Source organism: Pan troglodytes, chromosome 17, assembly GCF_028858775.2.
Source record: "Pan troglodytes isolate AG18354 chromosome 17, NHGRI_mPanTro3-v2.0_pri, whole genome shotgun sequence".
Classification (NCBI taxonomy): Eukaryota; Metazoa; Chordata; class Mammalia; order Primates; family Hominidae; genus Pan; species Pan troglodytes.
This window is the reverse complement of record NC_072415.2, coordinates 55,014,652-55,034,064: the sequence shown is the minus strand read 5'-3', so window position 1 is coordinate 55,034,064 and position 19,413 is coordinate 55,014,652. Positions and strand designations below refer to the sequence as shown.

Below are 19,413 nucleotides of genomic sequence, written 5' to 3'. Positions count from 1 at the left end.
AAACTGTTTTTCTGTAAATTTCTTTTTATATTTCTTATGGATTTCAAATACATTTTGATGTTATTAATTGGTACATAAATCTGTTTCAGAAGACATCATTTATCAATTACAATGGACCCTTTATCTTATTTTGTGCAATTTCTTTTAATTTTAGTTTATCTGAAATTAATATTGTCATTTTTTTATGCTTGAATTTGCTTGATTCTGTTACATATGTATCTGGGAATTTTATAAACCAAGAGCCTGATAAAAGCAGGTTTGGAAGAAGTTACATTCCCTCTTGCCATCTTTTATTTGGCCCTCCATAGGGGTAATTGAAAAGACCACGCGGTGACCCAGTGTGTGAAACTACCCCCCTCTGTGAGGCCACAGTGCCTGCCCCACCCACACCACCTTCCTGAGGCTTTGTACCTCTGCCACCCTGAGCAGGGAGTGGCACTTGATCCAAAGAGAGCCTCTGAAATGGCTGCACCCGATATCTCAGCAGGTTACCCCATAGAGTGTTGAGTGGGCAACTCAATTATTCCCTCACCTGAAGAAGTCTGAAAGCAAGACGAAGAGAGTCCTTTTGCAAGAGTGATGTACAAAGCCCTACGGACATACAGACTTTGTGTGCAAGTCCTATGGAGGAGAGGAGATGAGAGAGCAATCGGTTGGTGGCATCTGGGGACATTAAACAGTGACGTGGACACAGTGATGGTCTGCAGTGGTGAACCAGTGAGGGAACAAGTCCTATGGTTGGGGAGCTACCTGAGGCTGGAGAGCAGAGTACAGCCAGGCCCACAGTGGTGCAGCATACCAGGTCTCCATCCAGTCGGCTAGGACAGTGTCCTGTGCCCCTTCTTCCCTGAATCCCCTTCTCACCCTAGATGACCCAAGAGTGTCTCTGAATAATACATTGCTTCCCATTTTCTATTCATTGTGCTTCAGTAAACTTTTTTATTTTCTTATTTTGCTATGCAAAATATATTGTTTGATTTTATATGTCCCAGAGACTTGAAAGGATTATATCATGTTCTGAATTCTTCAGTTTTTCAAAAATATCATTTCACTAAGTTTTAGTTGATATTTCTATAACTATTAAAGAAAAACATGGAATGGAATCTCTTGAATCCTAAGTTGAATATGGGAAGGGATTTAGCATGGTTTTATTATACTTCCTTGATACCCCTTTTTCCTTTAAAATATAAACTGAGATTTTTTACAAAGTCTGTTAATAAATCACTATTCTTTTTGCAATTCTTAACTCGTGTCTCAAATTCTGTAACATTGACATTATTTTTAAGCTACAAGAATTATTCAGTTTTAGTTCTATGTTTAAGTGAATGATTTCAATGCTTATTTTCCCATATTTTTTATACTTCAACTTCCACATTTCTTATTATAATTAACAAATACCTGCATGGTCATTTCTAGGTACCAAGAATTTTAAGTACGTTAGAATAGTAACTCAATTAATCCTCACAACAGCCCTATGAGATGAGTGCTAATATTGTCCTCATTTTACAGATGAACAGAGGCACAGAGATAATAACTTGCTCCAGTCACATGACTAGTTGGCAACAGAGACAGGACTTAAAACCCAGCAGTCAATCAGGCTCCAGGCCCATGTTTTTTTGTTTGTTTGTTTTTTTCTCTTTTTCAGACAGGGTCTGACACTGTGGCCAAGGCTGGAGTGCAGTGGCACTATCACGTCTCACTGCAGCCTCAACCTCCCAGACACAAGCTATTCTCCCACCTCAGCCTCCTGAGTGTCTGGAACTACAGGTGTGTGCCACTGTACTTGGCTAATTTTTCATTTATTTTTTATAGAGTCAAGGTCTCACTAGGATGTCCAGGCTGGCCTCCAACTCCCGGGCTCAAGCAATCCACCTGCCTTGGCCTCTGAAATTGCAGGAATTACAGGTATGAGCCATTGTGCCCAGCCTGTTTTTTTTTTTTGTTTTTTTTTTTTTTTTTTTAGATCTGCTCTGCTTCCTATCATTTGTAAGTTCTCAATTTTAATTAATCTTTCTATAGGTTGTTAGTTTTTTTTTTCAAAAACGTACTTTTGTGGTATATTTTGTGAACCCTTATATGCCAGACAATGGTTTTTACTTCCTTTCATTTATGAAATCCAGATTGTGTTTAAGTTCACCTGGAGAATATTCTTTAAACAAAAAGAAATTATGCTATAACCTTGCTGTGTTCTCCTTTGGCATTCAGTGACACTGAGGAAAGGTCTGATGTCAGCTGGATGTTTAGGAGAATTTTTAAAATCTTTATTCTTCTTACAATGTAGCAAAAGCATTATTCACAGAATAACTTTTAGGAAGAAACCTGTGTTTTGTTTTTGTTTTCCTTCTTCAAAAGAGTGCATTAAGAAACTGCCAGAGCTAGAAGGTGAGACTCTGAAGGCATGTTCCTATGGCAAAGGAAGCTGGTTAGACTTCCAGCCTGAGGCCATGGTGGGAGAGAGGAGAGAAATGGGCTGATGGGAGAGAGGGAAGCCAGTGCGATGACAGAAGGCCACATCATGCTCTGCAATGGCCTCTCCGACCTTTCTCAAACCTCTAAACTCATAGATGCAAATAGATTGTTTGGTGTGCTATGATACAGGATCCATAGAAATTGATGACGGGCCTGAGTCTACCATGCAAATTGATAGGGGTGGAATGGGCAGTGTCTGGGAAGAGGCTAAAGAGGAAGCAAACTCCCTGGGAAATTTTAGAAGTCACTTGGGAAGACTTCATTTTGTCTCAGGCAACAGACTTGGGGATTAAAGACTGTTTACCTATATCTGTCAGAGACAGGGATTCTCCAGGTTACATTTCCAGCAACCATCTATTTTACAAATTTCTCTGTAGACTTGTAGTAGTTTTCTAATGATCAACTTTACTGAGAAAGTGATTAACACCTTCCATCTACATGATCAGATGTTTTCTTCAGCTCAAAAATATTTTATTAAGTAATCATGGTAACTAGGAACACAGGTACTAGAGCTAGGGTATGCATCAAGGATTTCTCATGTGTAAGTTGAAGAATCTTTTGCAAATTACTTTGACTCTTGGTGCCTTGGTTTTCTTATTTGTAGAAATAAAACTTTGCTTCCACTTGTACTATTCCATGCAGCAGTAATTATGTGCTTATGGTGATGTTTTAGCACAGACCTGGCACAACACAAGGGATTGATAAAGTTAAATGTTATTATCATTGCATATTTGACTAGTGATTCTATTCCAATTATTCTAGCTCCTTCCTCAGGAATGCCTATAATTCTTTTGCTATTTTTTCTACTCAGAGGTATTTATATCTTTGCTTTCATTTCATATTAATGTAAAACTTCTCAGGTGTTCTCTAAATTACTGGCTTATTATTTTTTTCTTGTTCTTTAATGGCAATAACGTGTGCTTTTATTCTGCTATGTTTTCTTGCATTTTTTTAATCTTACTCATCTCTCATTTCATCTACTTATGTTTTTATTTCATTACTTTCCTTCCTAATATGACTGTCACTCTTTTATGTAGACTGAAGTCTAGTGCTTCTTAAGAATGCAAAACTGTTTTCAAATTTTCATCTTGTTTCTATATTAAATGGTTTTTCATAGCTGTTCACTTTTCTTATGTTTTGATATGCAAATTTACTATTGCTTTAAGTGTTTTATGTGTTTATGGATTCTAATAATCAACAAATTGCTTCTTTCTGGAAGAGACATGGAGCCCAATCTTCTGGTTACCCCTGAGCAGGCTGTGTTGTTTACCTGTGGTTCTTCTCTCTACCTTCCTGGGTATGAGTAGAATCTTGGGTTTGCAGCTGAACATTGGGCTGAAGCATAGGCTGAAGAAGACATTTTTCTGATATGGAACTTCTCCATCTTCTATAACTTCATCTTTGAAATACATGAAAAACCAGGGGATATCATGGTACCAGTGTCCTTACTCTGCCTTCATCTAAAAATCTTTACTTCGGCTTACCCTTTCATTTATCCATTTATTCATTCAAAACAAATGGCTATTTAGTAACTATGAATTGCATGTCTACTCTATGCCAAGCACTAGTAATAAACTACTAATAAAATAGATCTGATCTCATCTTTCAGGAAGGACCCACAAATAATCCCACAAATATATAGTTGTGAATTATTGTATACTGCGAGGGGAAAGAGTAATGGAGTGAATATTGGAAGTGATCAAGGAAGACTCCTCTGGCACTAACATTTAGTCTGATAATTGAAGGGTGAATGGGAGTTATTCAAAAGAATGGGAGGGAGAGCATTCCAGATGCGGAAAACAGGACATGCAACACACACTGAGGCAGGACTAAAAGAAAATCTGTGGCTGGAACACGATGTATAAAAGGGAGGATATAATGCAAGGCTTTGGAAAAGTAGCCTAGGCCAGCTCAGGTAGGGCCCTGCCAGCTCTTTTTAAGGACACTGATCTTCATTCTAAAACCAATGAAATGCCGCTAACCAGGTTTTAAGCAGTGTAGTGATTGATATGCTAGAATTGGTCTTCAGATGATCAAACTGATTGGAGAGAAGAACATGAATTAGGGTGTCAACCACGGACACAGTTAGACCAGCTAGGGGCTAGTGGAATGCATGAGAGAAGATAGTAGCTTCTACCAGGGTAGTTGAGTAGGAATGGCAGGAAGTGGGCAGAATGGAGAGATTTTATGAAGAGCAACATAACAAAATGTGCTGGAAGAATGGAGACAAAGAAGAGTGAGGAGTCAAACATGCCCCTTAGGTCCTGGTTTGTGCAGCTTTGCTAGTAGAGTTTTTCATTGAGATAAGTTTAAAAAATAGTTTTGGAAAGAAAAAGCAGAGGTTATTTTTAGTAAGATTGCAATTAGAGGAGCCATGAAGACATCCAAGTAGAAATGTCAAAAGGCAGTTAAAATACTGATCTGGAGCTCAAAATAAAGGTTTGGGCTTAATTTGGGAGATTTGTGAGTCTTTGGCAAATGGACCTGTGCTCTGGACATCTTTGAGATCTCCAAGAAAGAGGAATTAACTTGCATAGAGAAGTGGGTTAGGACTGAGCCATGTGGAACTCCACATTCATTGGCTAGGGAAGAGAATGAGCCAGCAAATCATATTAGGTGAGAAAAGTCCACAATGCAGAGAGAAAATCAGGAGAGGGCGTGTGAATGCAGCCACAGGAAGAAGGGGCTTCTGGAAGGAGTAATGGTCAACAACGTCAAATAAGACATTTTGTTAGCTTTAGCCTTTCTTTCCTATTTTTCTAGCGAGGATTGTAAAAAATGTTATTCTGGGGGTTTCCATCTGTGAGTAGCCATAGAAATGGAAGTATTAGTTGGGAATGGGAGGAAGTGAAGAAAAAAATTCAGTCTGGACAATGACTACTAATTGTGTGGAAATTTTCTATATGGTGCAAATCCTGTTTCTCAACCAGAGAAAGGGGCTAGGATTGGAGTTAAGATTACAAAGACTCTGGAATTAGACTGCCTGGGTTCAAATCCCTCTTCTGTTTCTTTGCTAGCTAAGGAGACTTGAGCAAGTTTTCTGTGCACAGTTTCTTCATATATAAAATGGAAATATAAATATTACTTATCACATATTGTGGTTGTGAGAATTCAGTGAATTAGCATTTGCAAAGTATTCCTGCTGATGCCTGGTGCTTAGGAACCTTAGTTATTATTAGCTGTGCTTACAACTTCGAGTGGGCAAGCTCATTCTCTTCCTAGGGGTTGGCAGAGGCAGACAGCCAGTGTAGACCTCAGTAGAGCCTCCTTGGCATTCTGCTCATTGGCATCCTTTTACCTGGTTGCAAGGATATATTCTCCATTCCGTTTCTTCACATGAATTTTACAGGGCAGTAATAGAAGGTTATTAGCCAGAGAATTGTCGTATGGTATAGTTTTAAAATTTTATTTATTTGACCAGATACTTGAAGAAGTAATCAGCCCCTTATAACAGACAGAGCTACTTGTCAAATAGACTGCCAATTAAGGGCACAGCAAGCTGATAAGACCCTTATGTTTTACTCCCCTGAACAAACAATATAACCCCTTTCAAAAGTGTGCTGTCAGCACCCTTTACAGCAGGCTCTTCAAGGTTGCTCACCTCATGGCCCAATAATAAGTCAGCACCACAGAATATTCCACAATGTTGTAACCCGTCTCAGTGAACAGCTTGTGGTGTAACTTACTGAACCTGAGTCTTATTTTTTTTTTCTGCCTGTCACCTTAGAAAACAGCTTATTCAAGATCTTAGGCCTGTGGTCCTATTTTCCATGGAACATGATCCACTCATAAGTCACAAAAGTTCAACAGTATGAAGAGTGAAGAGACCCATTCCTTTTTCCCCAGCTGCCCAGTTAACACACAAAGACCTCAGCACTGCCACATGCAACTAATGGTGTTGCCCACACCTGAGTCTTCCAGAGGATTTTTTTTTTAAACATTTTCTTACCCCTACATTTCAAATCACTAAATATAGTATATTATGACACTTTTTTTTACCTTTTTAAAAAAATATCTTGGGGAGCTTTTTAAATTAGTATACAGAGAACTCCTTTCTTTTTTAAAGTTACGTATTATTTCACTATGTGGATATATGATGATTTATTTTAAAGGCCCTTATTGACAGACTTCTGGTGTGTTTCCAGTCCTTTGCTATTACAAACAAGGCTGCAATTAACAACCTTGTAGGTATATCATTTTGCACCTGTGCAAGTATATCTGTGGGATAAATTCCCAGGACTGGGATTACAGGTCAAAGGGTATTTGCATTTGTAATTTTGACAGATATCACCAAATTGCCCTTCATCGGGGTTGTACTCATTTAAATTCCCACCAGCAATGTCTAAAAAGGGTCTGTTTCCCCACAGCCTTGACAACAGGGTATGTTTGTGATCTTGTGGATTTTTGCCAATCTGATAAGTAAAAAATGGGATTGCAGTGTGATTTTCATTTCCATTTCCCTTATTATGTATGAGCTCATGCATCTTTTCATTTAAGAGCCTTTTGCATTTCCTTTTCTGTTAGCTCTCTGTTCATATGCATGATCCATCCATCCAGTGGGTTGTTCCTTTTCTCACATATTTTAAACATGTCCAGTCCTTCTCCTGCCCCCTGCTACCCTGCCCAATTTTTAATGCACCATCCTAGGATCCAATTCTTGTGTTTTTGGTCAAGACCCGTTCTTTCCTGAATTCTCTGTTAATAGGCACATGAGCGTGTGTGTGCAGAAGGGTACATGAGACTATTATTAGAAGTGGAACGAAGCAGGGACGGATGGCAATTTAGGACTGACATTCAAACTCTGCCTTTTTTTTAAGCGGTGATTCTGGCAGACTCTCTCCACTTTAGCAGGGTTTCATTTCTTCCCAGTTCTGAGAGAAATGTGCAAATTAGAGAATATGTGTAACCTTGCTAGAGTGGTCTCCCTAGAACAATTATTCTCAAGATAGTAGTTAGGAAAATGGTGGAGCGAAGAATAGAATTTGGGGGAAATTGTCGAGGAGGAATTACCCTTACAACCACCTGTCAGTCACCTGGAAATCCATCGGTAAAGAAGAAAAATGGCCAGGACTCTGTCATCACTGGGGGAAGGCAGAGTGAGTGTCATTCTTAATAGAGATGCTGACATGGTGGGAGAGATCTTCTATGACATGCTCCCTGCCAGGAAGAAAACTCATTTCCTAGGTGTACATATCTGATCTGCCCTGTGCTTTAAAATAGAAATGATGAGCCCAGGTCACGGGCTGCCCTGGGGTGGGAGGGAAACATAATCAATGCAAAAATTGACCTGGTAACATACACTCACATGAGGTAATGGCTTACTCCATAATACCGTTTAAAGTGAAACTCAGGAAATGGTTTAATATATGACCACCAATTCAATCAAAATAAAACCAGGTGACTTTGATCTTAATCTAAGCTCTGTCACTTATTAGCTATGTGTCCTGAGACAGGTTGCACTACTTTTGGGCTCAGTTTCCTCTTCTGCAAAATGCAGGGCTGTGTTGCAACATCTCAGGGCCCTCTTTCAGCTTCACGCATTAGGATTCTCTGTAGTACCACAGCCAGGTTGCTAGCAAACAGAGCCATACATTTCATTTCTAAGCATCTAAAGGAAATTTACTTTTAAATAGTAGTTATCACCAGTGGAAAAATAATTGAAAATTATTTGTGATTATCCACGCATGCCTCAAGTTCCAAGTCAGGTTCTAAAACCTTCCAAGTTGCCACTGACAACTTATTGGCCTCTTCACTAGCCCATCAGCACCCAAACACCTGGGTTCACAGCAGACCTGACTTCTCTCGGGTTATTTTGCTGAGTCATCTTCCAACTTCCATCCAGTAAGTTTTTCCTTTTTTTTTTTTTTTTCCTCCCTTTTTGTAAAAAGAGAAATTCTCAGGCAATCTCCTTTACTCTTGACACTTTGGCTCTTACTTGCATGATGATGAAAGGAAAAACGTGATTACATTGATACTGAATTTCCATACTTGAGCCAGTACTATGATTAGGCATCCTATATGATGTCTCATTCATGTTGTTATTGTCATTGCTTCTAGATTTAAATGATCAGATGTGGGTTTTCCTTTAGTATTTTGTATTTCTGATCACAGAATCTTAGAGATGGAAGAAACATTAAATATATCTTCCAGCTCCATCTCCCACCCATTTCAAAATGTCTTATACAAAGACATTTCAAAATGTCTTATCCCTGACAAAGGGTCATGTAGTTGGTGAATACTACAGCTAATAAGAAACTCATTGCTGCACAGGCAGCTAATCACATTGGTATCTTAATAATGGTAGTATGTGACTTCCCATTTTACCCCTTTAAAAGCAGTGTGACATTGACCCATTGTTCTTTATGCCTTTCCTCATCCTAAACTATTAAGAAACTGAAACTCAAAAAGAAGAGTGACTTTCCCCAAAATTATCACTTTCTCCAAATTAGGAGAAAGCACTTGGCAGTTGGTAGTGTCAATTTAGTGTTTATTTAACAGTAAAAGTGCCAAATACCAGCTGTAATCTTTAGTAGCTGTTTTGTGTTGGGGATGCAATTCCAATTATTACATTTTATGAATTGATTTCCATCAAGGTTGAGACAATCTATGGATGAGTCTGGATTGGATCACAGAAGTAGGATTTTGTCATAAGCTTTGTTCATCAGACATGACTTCGGAAAATTCACTTCTCTGAGTTTTGGTTTCCTAATAGTATGTAAAATAAAGACAGAAGACTAGACAATTTCTAAACATCACCTCTCCTCAGCTATAGCTTTTAATAAGGCAATGACAGTGCTATACAAATGGAAGACACCTGAACCACTGATAAATAAATGAATGAGTGAATTGAGTTTTTATGACCCAACAAACATATAAACAAGGTAGATAACCATCCACAAGACATAGGCTCAGGGTTGCCAGAAAGTGTTCAGTTACCACCAATATCCATGAACATTCAGCTCAAACATGACTTTCAATCCTTGGTGACTTCTGAGATGACATTTCCATTTTAGCCTCTTCAGTATTTTATGGTATTAATGATGCTGGCTTATTATAAATTTTATCACACCTGGAAGGGGAGCACTGAATTAACCTTATGAATTACTGGGTTCCTTTCAAGAAATTGTTTTGATGATGGTTGAATGTATTGGTTGGCCTAGGAAAGGGAGTGGGTCACATGAGCTACTGCTAGGTTAGTGCAAGGGTCCCTGTGGGGAGTGCAAAGAGGAGTGAAGTAACTAAGGGAATAATTATTTGAGTGAAGCCAAATCTTATTTGCATGCTCAGCCCAGGCCAGTCACTGCTTACGACATTGATACACATGGAAGATTATTTTCTGGCACAAATCTGTGTGTGGAGAATTTCGTTGTCTGTGGAAAATAACAACTACCAGAACTCAGGAGAAAAACTGCCTCCCTAAACTTTGTAAGATATCAGTAGTGATTTGCCCCACCAAGGGCTAACAAAAGAAGTTGGGCCTTAGGGAATAATCTGAACACCCAAGAAAGATTTCCAAAATTGAGAAGATTTGAGTGATTCATGACAGAATTTAGCAAAGAATTTCACTACTTAGCTTTCACCACCAAGTCCTAATAAATTGTTGGTTTGGCCTATTGTTATCTGGTATTACTCATCTAAGAAATAAGAAAAATATAACTAGCATGGAGAAGAGGAAGAACATTGGCCTGAGAATTAGATCAGAGTTCTGGTTCCAGTTCCATGACTTACGGCTGTCCCTTTTTCATCTGTAAATGAGGGGAGAGATGACTGCTAGTGTTTCTTCCACATTAATAGTCCATACACTTTTTATAAAACAAAAGAATCATATCTACCTAAATTTCACATCTTCAATCCAGAAGTCATTGAACCTATCAATTGAAAATTTCCATGTAATTCAAGTGGTAAATTCCTGACAGCCCACATTTCTCTTCAAGATAAGCTCTTAATTCTAGACTATATATTTTACTTACCCTCCCTTTGCAAATGGTAGTCACCTTTTAAACATTATACACCTTCCTTTTTCCTCTAAAGATCTCATTTTTTTTTTCTAAAGGTTTTTACATCCACAAAGCCCTAGGATAAACTAGATTTTTTCTCTAAAATCTCCCCTGACTAGAGTTGTCAGAGAAAATGCAGGACACCCACTTACATTTGAATTTCAGATAAACAATAATGTTTTTGTGCAAGTATGTTTCATGAACATATGTGTGATAAAAATTATCTGTTATTTATCTGAAATTCAAATGTTAGTGGCATCCTGTATTTTGATTTGCCAACTCTAACAACCCTATCTTTGACCAGACTTTTCTCTTCTTTTCCCCAGATCCTATAGATCTCTGTTTGAGTCATTCCATGTGCACTTACATTATTATTCATCATTTTGAGTGTCTGTGTCTGTCTGATTTCCCTAACTAGATTAGAAATTCTGTGAGAGACACAACTGGGTGTTACACATTTTGCATCTTCTCCTACACCCAATGGCACCTTTTATCATTTTGTAATTGGTAGATTCCTGTGGGACTCCTTCACAACTGATGGACTTGCTCCCAGTTATCAAAACATGGGCTGCCTTTTCCTCAAGCAGACTCAGACAATATAACCATGTCACATTTGCCTAGACCCACAGGAAAATAGGATGAGACTCAATGAAAGTTAACACTGGTTCCAGAGCAGGTGATCAGTGTTACCAGCAACAATGAAAAATAGAAAGTAATCTATTTCTAGTGAATTAAAAAGTTCCATGAGGTCATTGCAGAACTGCATTTTTGGCTAGACAATTTTGTCCTAGCTACATTTTAACCTACAATTTCTGTCCTGCAGGACACTGAACCAACCTCCTCACATATTTGAAATGTCTTGTAAGGTCCTGAGTTCCTTTTTGTGTCCATGTGCAAACACTCAAGGTTATATATCCCTTCTACCACCAACCTACCTTTCTCCTCAAAATAAAATTATTTACTTTAACTTCCTTTCAAAACTGAATCTATTTTTTCCCTTTTGAGTCTTACCTCCTTCCACAGATTACTCAACATTTCCCAAAGACACCTTGAACCTTTGCCTGCCCTTCTGCTTCTGTCTCCAATGCTCCTCACCTCTGCCTCTCCAAATCCTACCCATTCATAGAGTCACTGGTCTGTGAAGTTGTAGAGCAAAAGGAGCTCTAGGAATCTGGTCTAACTATGAAGAATGATGAACCTCAGGTCTATGCAACAATGCTCGGGAGCAGAGTGACCGAGCCACGACTCAAAAGTGACCCCAAAGTCTTTTATTTGTTCCCTTTCCATGTTCTTTCTTCAAGAATCATCTTTAGCTACCATACCATCTCTTTCTGAAAGATTTTACTCATCATTGCAGCCAGAAATTTTTTCTCTGTCTCTTCTAACCTCAGGTGGCATTTTGGTTGTAGCCCTCTTGAGATACTTAGTTCTTTTTAGGTTGTGTTTTTGTTATTGGCCAGGTTCTGAGAGAAAGCTATTCCCTGTGCTGAGAGCAAGGATACTGGGTGGTCCCTGGGGTGCTGTTTTCCTAATGGCCTGATGGTGCAAGTGGAAAGAATAATGAGTAGATGGTATTGCCCAATAGCTAGATAATATGACTAAGGCTTGAGTCAGCAAGGGCTATGACTATCCTTAACATTCTGGGCAGTGTTCAGGGTAAAGAAGCCACTGTGGGAAAAGGGAGCAGGGTTTTCTGGATGATTCCAGGGTTACAGATTAAGTATGGTGGAGAAGAAATGGTCTTGGGCAGAATATCATCATATCTCATTATATTCAACCTAAGCCCAGGATAACTTGTCATAAAGAGAGATACACAAAATGCAAAAACCTAATGTAACTCTGACTCTGTGATTACAGCCTTATCCAAAAGCTCTGGAGGTAACACCAGTGGAAGCAACCTTAGAAGAGGAATGAGTTGGCAAGAGGCAAGAGGCAGGAAAGCACTGAGTAAGAGCTGGCAGTGTCACTGTCAGCATCAGATCAATTATAGAGTGAGCTGTGTAAGCGCACATGCGGCAGCCTCAGTTCTCAATGTCAGAATGAACTGGCTCACCAAAGAGCATCAACAAAAATTCCATACAACAGCAGATCACACTTAGTCAAATTTCAGAAAAAATTATACTTCATATGGGAAGTTTTGCATCAACAATCTACCTTGTGGCTATTAATTGGCTTTAAATAACATGACTTTTTATCAACATCATTTTCTTTCCAATTTTTTCCCCAATGTTGAAACAAGAGGAGTGTATTTAGAGTCAACAACCACACATGGCTAATCTCTCAGTGAGTCAAACTCTCAAATCCTTGCTTTCAATGGTTGTGTATATAGTCAACAACCAACCAAGGGGTGGCTCCTATGTGTCAGGCATGGAGCCAGGCCCCATATGCACCAGAAAATGAAACAGGCATGACCCCTGTCATCATTGAATTTGGTCTCATGATGCAAAACCATAAAACACCCTTTATGCACCATTTGACACAAGAATTAAAATATCCAAAAAGTTTTAATATATAGAGAGCAGGAGATTTTATAATGAAAACCCTTTTTTTTCATTTTTAGGAATGTTTCATCATGAGATGTAAGCATCATGTTCAAGACCCTGAGTGCTTCATAAAAAAAAAAGTTCCTTTTCCACCAAAACAATGCCCTGATTTGAGTGCTTCATCAAAAGAGAAAGATTTCTCATGATAAACCATATTCTAAGCACTTAGATCACAATATAGTAAATTTTCAAAAGGAAGTCACTTTTGCCAAGATATAAAGGCTCATGTATGTAAATTCTATGCTTCCAATATAAGTACATTTCAAAAATATTATTAAACACTTATTTACTGAGTGCTGCTTATATGCCTCCCATTCTCACTCTTTTTTGTGGTTGAATTTAATCAACACACAACTCTAAGGAATAGGCATGACTCATTATTTTCATTTTACACTTGAGGAAACTGAGGCACTCAGTGTTTTACATATATAAAAACGAGTATGAGGTTCAGCCAAAATTCAAATACCGAACGTCTGGCTCCAAAGCCCACATGGTATTCACCATAAATAGAAATTTCATACTAGAAATCATATTGTTTTCTTTCCCTCAGGAGCAATTTAGGAAATAAATTAAAAACTTTAAAGTGGTGATTTAAAGCAACTCACCTTTTTGCCAGTTATGTGTTACCTTAAGAGAAAATTGCAAGAAATGAGAAAGATAAAGCTTGATGAGGATGACACTATCATGAATCACACGAAAAGAGGATTATTTAGCATATTGAATATGAAGTTGTAGATTCAGGGCAACATCAAGACGGATGAACTCCCCCACCAAGCTGTTTAACAAACTGGCTCTCTGTCGAGCTGGCCATGCCGAGTTAGTAGCAGATCTGCAATGATGCCTCTACCAAGCTCACAATTATACAAATGGTGCAGCAGCAGGAAAGCACATAGAAGAGGGCTACACAGAAGATACGAGCTCCAGTCAGGTCATGACACAAAGCCACAGAACTTAACTGGGAAATGAGCAATGCTTATGTGTCCAGCATTGTCTCAATTGGTTTCCCATGCAGAGAGCTCAAAGAGCATCCTATCTGATATGCACCAGGCAACAACTGAGAACAAGGACCAGCCAAAGTCATCAGAAGGGTAGCACAGTTGCTGCTAGCAGGTAGGTGGATTACATGGGATGCTTGAGTGAAAGGTGAGACTCAGAGGCAGCTGGTCTAAGTTCCCAAGTTTCAATGGGGAGTTCCCAAGTCAGAAACCACCCATTGATTGTTCATGCCCAGACATTCATATCCTTGGAAGCAGGGATTACAGATTTATTTATAAATATGTCTCACCATCTCTATAAAAGCCTTGATAAGGAAAACCACAAAACTTAAGTTGGTTTGTAGCCCTGATGCTTCACACACTGAGTGCAATAATTGTCAGTTCTGTTGCACATGTGCTTTCTTGTTTGAGTTTATAGGAGGAAAACATTAGCCCCCAAATGCTTGGTTTGCCTTCCTTTTGGATGTGGTCAGTTGTTATTGAGATAAGTGCTCAATGGCTTGTGGTAAAGATCTGACATGCAGAGCTGCCCCGAGGCTTAATGTTGACTCAACTGAACATAAAAATCAACAAGAATAGTGATATCACTCAGTAGTATATGGTGTGTAGTAAAAAATAAACTGTCAATATGTTTGAAAGTCATTAGGTCCCACACTGTCAACATAAAATATATCGAGAGGCTGATTGAGGCAATAACCTCTCTTTATAGAGCACTAGGAAGCAGAGATAAGGATGTTCTCTGAGCAGTTGTCACAATGCAGGGCCAGATGTTGCTAGCTGACTTTTCCCCCATTGACCATAACATCTCCCTAGGAATCCCGAAGGGCAGCTCCTGGTTCCTGACAGTAGCCTAATTCACCACATCAAGAGAGTTATGAGGCCTGACCAGAGAGCCACTGAACCTCAGAGTCAGCCAGGCTGGTGCCGCCCTCTTTGGGCCTCTTGCCAAACCAGCTCAGGGACAGGGGCATAGGCTTGAGGCCTCGGGGGAACAGGATAAGTAACCACATCTAGTTTAGGGGGCATGAGAGTAACATTTAATGATCTTGCATTGGGAGTGAGTTTTGGTATTGGGAGCCGCCTCGTATTTGCTGCTTCATTCTTCCCAGTTGTTACGAGATGTTGGCATTGCTATTTCTGCAGCAACTATGGCACATATGGGACTTACGTGAACTGCTCCAATGCCACAAGTCTGGTGAGTCCTAAGACTGGAATTTGGCCTCAGTCTGTGGATATCAGAGCAGATCAGCATCTTTACTGGGTCCAGCCAATTAAACTCATAATAGAATCTGAGTCAGGGCCAAGAAAGATCTTGAGGACAATGTGCCTATGTTGTGCAATGTTTGTGTTACATCACATTTTAAAATACAGTTTATGAAAAGAAAGAAAACAATTATAAAAGACCTGAGCATACACTGTGAGTCAGATCATAAGTCCTATTACCATCCTATCTTGGAGAACCTTATCCTCAGACATGAGCACTGTTGCAAGTTTGACATTCTTGAGAGCAGGTTCCAATACTGGTGAGGGGAATCCACCCAAGCTGGAACTGTCATGCAAATTCACTTTTAGATTAGTTTGTACAGTATTTTAAACTTCTTAGGAAAGGCCACTAGAGACCTCCCAAAACATATATTCTCTCCTGCTTGAGGAAACACATGGAGTTAGTCTGACAACTCATTTATCTTGACTCCCACGATAATGTTTAGATGCTCCCTAGACATGTCTATCATCAAATGCTCTGTGTTCCAGAAGAAATTTTTCCAGCTGACCTAAATCGTGACTGTAGACAGTAACTGTTCAACACACTTTGTGGTTTCAGGAATTTGGAGGATGGTGTGCTCAGGAGCAAACCCTTTGATGGTCTATCACACCCTCCATGCGACTCACTAACGAAAGTCAGTTTCCCTCTCAAATTCCCAGATTGGCTCAGTCCTGTTTTACCTCTTGAATCTTCCTGAAAATAGAGCAGAGACAGAAAGAGAAACACCTAGACTCAGAGAGGAAGGATGAGCCAGTGTTGAAACGATCCTGCTGACGAGCGTTCTGTAAGACTTTCAACCCTTTCCTTTACGCACTTGGTTCCCATTTTAATTCCTTTTCATTTTCTTTACGAAAATGTATTCCCAAGTGGCTTGGCATAAAATACTAATTCTTCAGGTGCAGGCTTCCCTGCACATACTGTCTACATGTTTTATCTCCAATATGCATCTGCTTGGTTCCCTCTGGCTTTGAGTTCTATCCCTGTGTATGCGTGCTGCTGCTGCTGAGGAGGGATATGAAGAGAGGAGTGAAAATCTGATTGGTCCTCAGTTTGCAACTTCTCACAGAAGTGATGGAGTGAGAGCATGGGTCAGGGAGGAGGAAAGGGGTTTGTGTGTGCAATGTATAGGCAGGACAGAACTCCAGAAGCCTCTATCCAACCCAGTTTCATAAGGGATGCTGGCAATTGGTTGTGTCCACCAGGGCCTCAGCAGCTTGTCTCAAACGTTAGGCAAGATTATTCTTTACTTGAAAGCACTAAGAGAGATTGTTTATAAAACATGACGATTTAAGCCAAAAGAATGATTAAAATGAACTATTAATGATAACTATGTATTTCATTACAAAATAAAGTTTATGAATAGTTAGCTATAATGTACAGTGGCATTCTAATATCATCTAATTCTGCCTCATAAAGAGATATGCTGGTTGTTCTCACTCGTAAGTGGGAGTTAAACAATGAGAACACATGGACACAGGGAGGGGAACATCACACAACAGGGTCTGTTGGGGCGGTGGAGAGTTAGGGGAGGGATAGCATTAGGAGAAATACCTAATGTAGATGACGGGTTGATGGGTGCAGCAAACTACCATGGCATGTGTATACCTATGTAACAAACCCGCATGTTCTGCACATGTATTCCAGAACATAAAGTATAATTAAAAAAAAGAGAAAAGAAAAACAGACATGTTAGTAACTTTTTCCTAAGGTCACCAACAACATTATTGTTTGTTTTGTATCAGACAGCAATGCCCCTTCTCCTACATCCCATTTCTGCTGATTCATCACAGTCTTTCCTCACTGGACTGATTGTTTTCCATTCCAGGGCTCTTATTAATAATTTTAATTTTTTCCATCTGCAGATGCCCAAACTTCAACGGGAGCTTAGGCTTCTGGAGGGAATGCTGACTTTCCTTCCTCTGTTGTGGAAAAGGCTAGCTGCCTGGTCTTCTTAATTCTAGAAATGACTTTGATGTGCCTGCAGTTCTCTTCCACTCCAGCTTTAGCATTCTGCCCTGCCTATATTCTCTCTGCTGAACTTTTTCTCTCCTCTTCACTGTGATGAAGTCAGGGACAGACTTCCTAATTGTCCTAATTTGGAACAGAGCTCAGGCCATAAAGCATCCTCCCTAAAGCCATCGATGGAGCAAGCATCTTCATCTCATCACATCCAATATTATGAGCTAAATAACAATAGAATCATAAGATTTCCTCAAGCCACATGTTAGTGTTAATAATGGCTTCCCTAAATATATTTTGTTAAAACATTTCAGCATTTTCTAATTATTTTCACACGTATTTCATTGCTTAAAGATACTAAACTAGTCAGGACCCATATTCTCATTTTGCAAATAAGAAAATGAAGTCTCAGAGAGGTGCACTATGTGTTTAAGTTCAAAACTGGTGTCAGAAACGCAAGAATTATTGTGTTCTAAAACTTAGTTCATGATTCTTCTTGCCAGATGTGCTTATGGAAAACTATTGTGTGCAATGACTTCTGGCAAATAAAATCAGTTGGCCAAGGGGAAACAGGCTATTTAAAGGAGTCCCACTGTGAATCATTTTGTGAAGTAAATATTCTCTAATGCATCCATTTTACAAATCTGGATTTTCAAACAATGTGTATCTGCTGAAAGTGGGGTACCTGTGAGCCTCCACGTTTCAGACATTAAATCATCCTTCACATTCCTCCTGATTAGAGGTGGCTGTAGGCTGGCTGAGTCTGTGACGTGTATAAACGGCAGCAGCAGAGGAGCAGATAGAGCCTCCGACAGACACTTGAGCAAGTCTAGTTCCTGGATTTGGCTTTCAAATCAGCTGCTTTCTATTATCTGCCAGTAAATGATTCCTCCCAGGTCTGAAGAGCTGAAGAGCTTGGCCCAGGTCAGCACATAGCTTCTGTTCACTACCTCTTTGCTTGACCCTGTCTCACCTTCCTCTGTCTCCTGACCTCCTGGTGCCACCACTCCCAATTCCAATGGGGGATTTTGCTATAAATACGAACCCTTGATCATACTTTCCCCTTCTATGTTTTTGTCTAACCCTTTCCCCCAACCTTGTTTCTTCTGATCCCGCTAGTTGCAGGGTCCTCAGCTCAAATAGATTCTCAGCCCTGGATGTATATTAAACTAATCTGGGGAGCTTTCACAATTTTTCCAACACTGGGGCTCCATGATCAAAATCCCAACTTAATTGGTCTGTTATGGGGCTTGAAAGCAATGTTTTCTGTTGTTTGATTTTTATGCTATGTAGGTGAATTGAACATACAACAAAATGGAAGACTTATGATATACTTGATGGCCTGACCTTGACCCTGACTCCTGATTATCAAATGATCCTTGCATTGGGTTAAATTGTGTCTCCCAAACTTCATGTGCTGAAGGTCTAACCCCTTCAGAATGTGACCTTATTTGGAGATAAGGTCTTCACAGAGATCATCAAATTAAAATGAAGTCATTAGGGTAGGCCTTAATCTAGTATGACTGGCACTCTTAAAAACAGGGGAAATTTGGAGGCAGACCCATGTGCAGTGAGAATGCCACGTGAACATGAAGAAAGCCATCTATAAGCCAAGGGGAGGAGCCTGCAACAGATCCCTCCCTCACAGCCCTCAGAAAGAACTAACTTTGCCTATACCTTGATTTTAGAGCTGTGGCCTCCAGAACTCTGAAACAACAATTTTATGTTGTTTAAGCCAGCCAGTTTGTGATACTCTTTTACAGGAGCCCTAGCAAACAAACATTTCCCTTAAGACCTCATTGCAGTTGCCCTGATCCTGTAGCACAGCTGGAGTGACCAATTTGTTTCAGTTTGCCTAGGACATTCCTGGTTTTAGCAATGAACGTTCTAGGTAACAGGAACCTGTTTATTTCTAGAGAAACCAGGACAGTTGATTACCCTAAACAAAGCATAATGATTATGTGTGTAGGTTGCAGGACCTGACAATCTGGGTTTAAAATCCATCTCTGCTCATTCTTGGCTATGTTGCTTTCAGCCTCAGCTCCTATAGCTGCAAAACGTCCTATCTTGTAGTGACATTGTGTGGATAACATGGACCAATGTGTGTAAAACTCACAGAATATTTCCTGGTACAGCATGAGTACTCAATAATATTTAGTAAGTTAATATTTTATATACAATTAAAA

General features: G+C 39.5%; 1 long non-coding RNA gene across 1 annotated transcript; it reads left to right on the top strand.

Annotated features, from left to right (window-relative positions):
• Positions 1-423: 423 nt before the first annotated feature.
• On the top strand, positions 424-17,529 carry LOC107969483 (uncharacterized). The gene is made up of 5 exons (XR_001711333.3): positions 424-802; positions 1,813-1,905; positions 12,324-12,413; positions 13,027-14,119; positions 17,131-17,529. It is a non-coding gene; the product is annotated as an uncharacterized LOC107969483 (long non-coding RNA).
• The last annotated feature ends 1,884 nt before the right edge of the window (positions 17,530-19,413 follow it).